The sequence below is a fragment of the Lactuca virosa genome, chromosome 4 (assembly GCF_052849685.1).
Source record: "Lactuca virosa cultivar CGN04683 chromosome 4, Lactuca_virosa_CGN04683_v6, whole genome shotgun sequence".
Classification (NCBI taxonomy): Eukaryota; Viridiplantae; Streptophyta; class Magnoliopsida; order Asterales; family Asteraceae; genus Lactuca; species Lactuca virosa.
In genome coordinates this window covers 429,999,475-430,007,371 of record NC_136429.1, presented here as the reverse complement: position 1 = coordinate 430,007,371, position 7,897 = coordinate 429,999,475, and the positions used below count along the sequence as shown (strand labels likewise).

Here is a 7,897-nt window from a genome sequence, read left to right as displayed (position 1 = left end):
ACTGTCGATTTGAATTAGATTTTTTGCTTGGTATTCAAATGTATAATCAGAAACTTTCCTCTAGGTTTGGTCTGCAAAAAAATATGAGATTGTGAAGAGGCTGCAGGTGGTGGGGATGGTGGTTTCCAGTGGGGAAAGAGGTGGTGGCAGCTATGGTGGAGTAATGGTGGTTAAAGGTGAGAGGAGGGTAAGGGAGGTTTTATGGAGAGAGAGATATGGTGGAGTAATGGTGGTTAAAGGTGAGAGGAGGGTAAGGGAGGTTTTATGAAGAGAGAGATGTGACTCCAAATTAATTATTATTATTTTTTTTATTTAAATTAAATAGCAAAAACATAAAAAATATATCAGAAGGGCATTATAGTCATTTCAATTTTACGAGGGATCAAATTTACGTACAAACATAGCCAAAAGGACCTCGAAGCCAAAAAAGTCGAGGTTTAGACTAAAACCCCAAAAAAATGCATACCACATGGACCATTTTTGCAGTTTTGTCTAATTAATAAACGAAATACATATGCGTACTTCAAATTTTAATAAAAAATGAGGTAAATTGTTTTTTTAATTATTATAATCTAAAAATGAAAAGATAGTATAAGATACATGAGTAAGGGTATGGTATTTAACTAGCAAGAGAAGGAAAAAGATGGGGACCATGGCCTCCCCCGGCCTCTGTATAGCTCCGCAGCAAACCACACTATCATAAAGACCGTAACTGTAATTTATTCTTAGGGACTAGGAAGTAGGCCCCAGATAGAGTTTTCTATGTGAGTTTGTGGATTGTTATTTCTTCAGCTGCACCAAGATGGCCCCCACCCCCGTTTATATAAGGTTTTGAGTTGTGCTCTCAAGATAACACTTTTAGACCTTCATTTACATGTTTCTTGTTTAAATAAAACAATATCGACTTCTCTACTCTTTGAGTTCTAGCTAACACTGTAACACATACACACACAAAAAAGGAATGGAATCAGCGACGGTTGTTATGTATCCTTCTCCGGGGAGAGGCCACCTGGTTTCCATGGTGGAGCTCGGAAAACTCATCCTCAACCACCATCCTTTAGTCTCTCTCGTCATTCTCATCACTCCGCCACCTTTTGAAACCGGCCCCACAGAAAAATACATCAAAACCGTCTCTGCCACCGTCCCTTCCATCACGTTCCGCCACTTCCCGACCATCGTTATTCCACCAGGCTTCTCTTCTGATATCATCCGCCTTAATTTCGCGATCCATGAGCTTTACAACCCTATTTTCCACAACACACTCGTAGCCATCACGGAGAAATCCACCATCAAAGCTGTGATTCTTGATTTCTTTACGAACGCCGCTTTCCAAGTCTCTAAAAACCTCGACTTACCCACTTACTACTTCTACACCGGTGGCGCTTCCGGCCTCTGTTCGTTCTTACATCTCCCCACCATCGACAACATCACCTCCGGCTCCATTAAAGATCAAAATATTGTGTTTGATATTCCTGGAGTACCTCCAATCCATTCTTCCCATTTTCCCGCAGGTTTCGTTGATAAAAACAGACCCGCCTACAAAGACTTCATAAACACAGCCAGAACCATGGCAAAATCCACCGGCATCATTGCAAACACCTTTGTTGGGTTCGAAAAAAGAGCTGTTGACGCTCTCCGGGATGGTAAATGCATCCCCGAAGGTCAAACTCCACCAACTTATTTCATTGGACCTTTGATCGCTGATGACAATGAAGTGGATCCCAGTGAAAACGAGTGCTTAAAATGGTTGAACTTACAACCAATTAAAAGTGTAGTGTTTTTATCCTTTGGGAGTGTGGGTGTTTTCAAGAAAAGGCAGTTGAAAGAAATAGCGATAGGGTTGGAGAGAAGCAAGCAAAGATTTTTGTGGGTGGTGCGATCACCACCAGATGATGAAAGTGTGTCGAATTCCGGTGATAAAGAGCACGATGTTGATGCTATTTTTCCAGAAGGGTTTATCGCAAGGACTAGGGATGTGGGACTGGTGGTGAAAGATTGGGCACCCCAGCTGGCTATACTTGGTCATGAATCGGTGGGTGGATTTGTGAGTCATTGTGGGTGGAACTCGACGCTTGAAGCGGTGGTAAATGGGGTACCAATAGTTGCATGGCCATTGTATGCGGAGCAGAAGATGAATAGGGTGTATTTAGTTGAAGAAATGAAGGTGGCACTCGCGTTGGATATTGAGCCAGATGGGTTTGTAACTGCGATGGCTGTGGAGGAGAAGGTGAAGGAGTTGAGGGAGGGTGAAGAAGGGAGAGTAGTAAGGGAACAGGTTTTAGAGATGAGTCGAAGGGCAAAAGCTGCGACGGCAGACGGTGGCTCCTCCCTTGTCGAGTTCAAAAATTTATGTGATTCATGGACCACCATGTAGTGTGATCGGCCGGTGTTCAATGTGTTAAGTTTATAGTTAAAATATAAATAAATATATTATTAAAAATATGTAAGTTGTTTATTTGTCATTAACTATAAAATAGTGACTTTTATAGTAGTTAAAAAGTTGACATTAAACATTGAGCAGGCTATGGCGCCGAATTTCTCTATTATTAGTCCTCAGAAGATGATGTTGTTTGGGGATATTCCCTTACGGTTGGTCGCATAATATGCAATCAATCAATGTAAACACAGAATACGTTGACAATGACCTTTGTATTAAACAAAGTTTTATAAGTACAAGAGAGATAACCAAATACTTATTTTGATTATAGAACGAACTCTCATTAATTCTCACTAAAAGAAGTATTTTGCTACGCTTACAAAAGATACATAATAATGAACTCTAACATTACTTGGTACGATATGTTATATAAATGATATACAAAAGTATGTAAACTCAATCGCAAAACACGTGTATCATTTTTATGTGATATCTTCTTTGAGAGTGATAACGATATGTCAAAACAAGCATTTGATGTAATACATATCGATATTGTATGCTTTTAATGGTCCCAAACTTTGATTTTTATAATTTCTTTTAATGAATAAACACCTTTTGTTTTTATTATAGGCAATACAATATGTCTCGTAAGCGTTCCTGTAAAAATGCGTAATACTCTATAACTAACTCAAGATGTGCACTACTCTTTGTTTAGCTTTAAACTCCATGCACACCACACTTTAATATGTCCCACATATGGGTGAGTATAAACAAATACAACCGGTTCACAGGTTCCTAAAACATTGGAACCGATCTCAATATCGGATACTCGGTTTCAAATGTTTTTCTAATATTTGAATTTAGCACTTGGGCACTTATCCTTGGGCACTTATCCTTATGTAAAAAACTAGTTTACAACTAGTGTTTCTCCTTATATAAAAAACTAGTTTATAACCCGTGAAAACCACGGTTATAAAATTAAATAAACTTTTATATTAAAAAATCAAAATTATTAATTAGTTATTTTAAATAAAGTATTACTTAAGAGATATATTTTTACTTATATAAAATTATAATCGTTGATATAAATAAATACGTGAAGTTATATCATATTATAATCTGTATTAATTTTATTTTATTTTTTAATCTAATGTTATTAATTTAATATAACTAAAATGAAAAAATTTAAAATTTAATGTAATTAGGGTGAGAAATTTAAATTTTGAAATTTGAAATGGATAATTAATATGTTGACAAGTGACATGATAGAGACATATAATTTTAATGATGAGTTCTAATATAATGTCACTTGTCAATAGGAGATTAAACCTATTCATTTATTAAAATAGAGAGATTATGAAAACCAATTAAGTTTTTTTTTATTTATAAAAGACAATAAGCAATCATAATAAATAATAAATTTTCCCTAAAAATTGCATCATAAAAAGCAATAGGCATTGTCTCATTTTTATAAAACATAGAAACTACTCTTTGATTTTAACCATAGATATGGGATTGACCTGCAAGTTCTATTTCTTCCTTTAACTTTTATATACAAAAAATTAACATATTATCCGTTCATTTCTCGATATGGAACTTAGGTTGATGGGTGTGGAAGTCACATTGTTTCTTGTACCCTAAAGTTGTGGGATGGGTGGATGACCGTGATAGAGATGGACATTTATATGATAGAAATATGGTTTAGGTATGGAATATGTAGAGAGCAAAAGTTCATATGGAAGAGAAAGATTGTTAGGGATGAATGGGAGGTGAAAGATGACATCTCCACCCTTATAAAATTCATCTTTTTTTTGTAAAACCATACAAAGATAACCTGTACCTAGAGGTAATGATTCCAAGAGGTTGAGAGCCGAAAACCTTCCCAATTGGTTTCATATTTTAGGAACCAAAATGAGAACCAATCATGTCAGTATTGGTTACCGAGCTAGCGGTTACAGAATAGTTTCTGTTCCAAGGACGGATATACGAACTCGATGCTCATACCTAATCTTATCATACTAATAAGACTCAAGGGAGTGGTGTGGTTTCTACCGCACTTCTTGCCACATAGGCAGGGGAACACCGTTCCCCTATGCAGTTTCGAGTGCGGTTAGGCCGCACCTCACCCCTTTTTGGCCGCGAATTTTGATAGGCTGATGGTGATGATGACCGTTGAACGGTCAAATATGTTAAAATTTATTTTTTTTCTTTCTTTCCTATAAATTAAACCATTTATTTCATTATTTTTCAAACCAAAACCAAACTTACATTTCTCTATTGCTTTCTCTCTCACAATTAATAGAAAATGTCATCTTCTTCATATTCTGAAGAATTTCAAGTTATTTTTTATGCTGCTATTGCTTGTGCTCAAATGGCGGAAGAAACTTATGATGCTTTATTCAATAACGTAGCCGAAAGTTCTCAATGGGGAACACGAAGATATATTTGCAAAAATCGTGAAGAAGCCAACGAACGTTTGATACAATACTACTTTCAATAGAATGCCGCTTATCAAGGGTACTATTTTCGTAGGCGCTTCAGAATGTTCAAACGTTTATACGAACGTATAGTTAAAGATGTAACGAGGGAGTGCAGTTTTTTCCAACAATGTTCCGATGCTAGAGGTACACCCGGTTTCACTCCCTTACATAAATGTACGGCCGCACTTCGTCAGTTAGCATATGGCATTACGCATGATGCGTTGGACGAGAGTTTTAGGATGTCTGCTAGGACTGCACGAGATAGTCTCCACTATTTTTGCAAAACTGTGATTCAGTTTAAGCCTACACGTAATGACATCTTACAATTGCAAGCTCATCATGATAGTGTGCATGGGTTTCCTGGAATGATAAGAAGTTTAGATTGTCTCAATTGGGCATGGGAAAATTGCCCTACCTCACACCATGGGCAATTTACCCGAGGTGATCATGGTCACCCAATGGTCATACTTTAAGCAGTTGCATCACAGGATCTGTGGATTTGGCATGCTTTTTTTGGTTCTCCCGGTTCGATTAACGACATCAACGTTCTTAATCGTTCACCTATATTTAACAACATATACGACGCCAGATTCTTCTTTTGAAGTGCATGGAACGCCATATAAGTATGGTTATTATCTTGTTGATAGGATCTGTCCTGAGTATGTTGTGTTTGTTAAATCGTTTACGTGTCCACATGGTTCTAGACGAAAAAAAATCAAGAGAGCTCAAGAAAGATCTAGGAAGGATGTTGAGCGTGCTTTTGGAGCTCTTAAGAAACGTTGGTTCATATTAAAAAAAACCAGCAATTTATTTCGGCGAGGAAAAACTTCAAGAAATCATGTATATATATATATATATATATATATATATATATATATATATATATATATATATATATATATATATATATATATATATATATATATATATATCATATTGAAAAATATGATTATTGAAGACGAAGGAAGAGCGATATATGCGTATGACGAGGAAGAAACAATACCCGAGACACAACCAATAGAAATTGTTGGCGACGAGTATATGAACAGGAGAGCAGAGATACGTTGCACTGAAACATTTCACAATCTTCGTACGGACTTGGTGGAACACATTTAGGGGATTCAACACATTAACCTTAATTTGGATCCACCGGATGACTCGGAAGACAAGTTCTCGGAGAGCGACTTTATGTAGTATGGTTTAGTTATTTTATTTGTGTTTTTTTAAGTTATTTTAATCGTTTGATGTGTGTTTTTTAAGTTTGTAGGATTTTTTAATGTCATGTGCTTTTTTTTAGTAATGCAATGTAATGTTTTTTTATTTTCAAGTAATGAAAAATTATGTTTTTTCTTATTAAAAAGGAAGTTTTATTAAATTTAATTATTTAAAAAAAACAAAACAAAACAAAAAAAATAAAGAAAAGCAAAGTGTGGAACCATTCCTTGGGTGTGGCAAGAAACCACACTTGTGTGGTAAAAAGTGATGTGGCGCATATGTGCAGTAAAGGGAGTGCGGTTTTGATGGCACTACTCCCTCCAGCCTAAGTCATGTTGCTTTGGAAATCGGCTTTGAATTGTGTGTGATTAGCTATGCTGCCAATTAGGATGCATTTTTTTTTTGTAATGATCAAAGATGGAATGTGTGGGTCTATTCATTATTATCTTATAAATTCGGATTTTCTCAATTGCACAATTTTGATCAAATTTTATATATATATATATATATATATATATATATATATATATATATATATATATATATATATATATATATATATATATACTTTTTCTAATAAAAGAGTAGTTTTTATGTACACGTGTCATTTTTTTAGATTTCCAAATTAAATTTTTTTCTCTTCACTTCCTTAATTCAATCAATCACGGAAAATCAGAAATCGACATCAATCTTCAACTATATCTTGCCTAAAATCTCGGTTCCTTAATTATCTCTAAATTTGATTTTCAAAATCCCTTACTCCCTTCAGTTGTAAATCGATAGAACCCATCTTCTCCGCATATCCATCTCAGCTTTCAACTTTTGGGGGGTGTCGTTGTAAAACCTTAGGGCTTAAGGAGACGTGTTTGACTTGCAAATGGAGGAACCAAGATGGGATCTGAAAACTTACAATTGGTTGATTTTGTTGTAGCTCATTTGATTTTAATATACCTGCTTTGTGAAATTAAATTTTGATTTGATTTTATGTTACAGGTTTTTAATTAATCTGAAGAAGTGGAATCGATAAGTGAGGTCTATCTAGAATCGGTAAGACGTGAACTAATTTCAATTATTGCATTATCAAAACTCCAAAGTTTTCAATGGATTATATTTTTTGTGGGGAATCTCTTTCTCATGAGTCATGACGATGCCTCAAGTAAGCATCAATTTAGGTAAATTCTTGATTTTAGTTCCAATTTTTAATCTCAATTCTTTTCTTTTGTTCTTATAGTTTCTATCTATTAAGTTCAAAAGGTTAGTATTATTTTTTCTTTTCGCTTTCTTCTTCCTGTTTTTTGTTTTTCGTTTGTATTGAACTTGATGGTCCTTCGATTGCATCAATTTCTTACCTTTTCAGGTTGATCTTGAATTTTCATTTTCATACCGGCTATTCGATCATTTGCTTAAGTGAGTGATGTAGGTAATTTTTGGTATTTGTATATTATTTTAGATATATTTATATTTTTAGATTATTTTTCGCAAAGGTTTGTGATGGGTCAATCTGCAAATGTCGATTTCTTAATCATTTCCCCAGTTTCAATCAGTTAAGATTATTAATTTTGTGATTTTTGTCTATTTTACGATTCACTTTTAGATTACCTTGGATTTCTTTTTGGATTATTTAGAAATCCTTTTTGTGAAGAGATACTGATAATGAACACGTGTTTATGAATTAGGTCACTTTTTGTTTAACATTAGGTCGATGTTGTATTTCATTGAGAGGATATGCTCTTGGAGTTTTAGAAGTTGATAGTAAATACATTATGTAGGACTATTGTCAATGAAGAAGTTGCAGAAAGGTGTCCATCCTCCATCCAATGAAGAA

General features: G+C 34.8%; 1 pseudogene; it reads left to right on the top strand.

Annotated features, from left to right (window-relative positions):
* The first annotated feature begins 869 nt into the window (after positions 1-869).
* On the top strand, positions 870-2,394 carry LOC145169163 (UDP-glycosyltransferase 88B1 pseudogene; annotated as a pseudogene).
* Positions 2,395-7,897: the final 5,503 nt, after the last annotated feature.